This window comes from Megalops cyprinoides, chromosome 1 (assembly GCF_013368585.1).
Source record: "Megalops cyprinoides isolate fMegCyp1 chromosome 1, fMegCyp1.pri, whole genome shotgun sequence".
Taxonomy (NCBI): Eukaryota; Metazoa; Chordata; class Actinopteri; order Elopiformes; family Megalopidae; genus Megalops; species Megalops cyprinoides.
Genome location: NC_050583.1, coordinates 58217872 through 58218906, shown reverse-complemented (window position 1 = coordinate 58218906; position 1035 = coordinate 58217872).

Here is a 1035-nt window from a genome sequence, read left to right as displayed (position 1 = left end):
GGACTTTGTTAGGTTTTTTTTTTTTTTTTTTTGCACAATATGCAACTTTTTGATATTCTAATCTCGTCATAGCTAATTTTAGTTTTGCTTACTCCCGTTTCTTTTCTTAGCTACTGTGTTGGCAAAATGGAGAAGGTACTTGCAAAGGGTACCAAATGTGGTCCTGCTGCTGTTAGTTTAAACATTCACTAGTAAGTGTTTTACATGTGAATGGGGCTGTGAGAAATGGATTTAAGACAAATCTTAATTTCTATGTGATGAGTGTAACTGAAGAATAACTTCTATTGGTTTTCTTGAAACATGCATGGCTTTAGCAGTCTCTGTCCCTCCCCTCTTTACATTATTTATCGATAGCAAGGAAAAAGGCTCACTTCTCACCTGGTTGACTTAAGTACTGTAATGACTCAATATTTATATACTGCTTCTTTGTTGATTTATTATTTGTAGTCTGCATCTGCAAATAATATGTGATCAGGTTTTGTTTCATAATAGGTTGTCTTTCAATCTTTGCACAGTCACATGGACACATTCTCACAAGACGCTGTGTAAGCCTGTAGCATAATTATAAAAAAGAGGCAGTCATTATGTTGAAGGTGGTTCTGTTTCTTCAGTTCATTGAAGTTAAAAGTTCACATTGTCGTCAAAAGCTTATGAGTGTATATTTTCAAATGTATTTGTTGTGAATAATATGTATATTAAATAAAATGCTAAAATATTTCATCTTACTGTTGTTTTATTGCCATGTATGTGAGCATCTCTTTACACTAAAGTGATGGATAATTTTCACTTTCAGCAAACTGTCTTTAACACAAAGATTCAGGGCAGAGTGGTGTCTGAGTGGAGGAAAGTTGTGGGGTAAACCAGGTGAATGTGAATTTGACATTGATAATTTTTCAAAATTTCGGGTTTCCAGATGATTCTTGCCTGCCCCACAACTCTGCTCCTCCATTGACTGGCATGATTTGGATGAATGGCAGAACCTTGTACATAACTAACTTCTGTGTGAGTGGGTTTGTTTTTTTCCTTACAAACTTG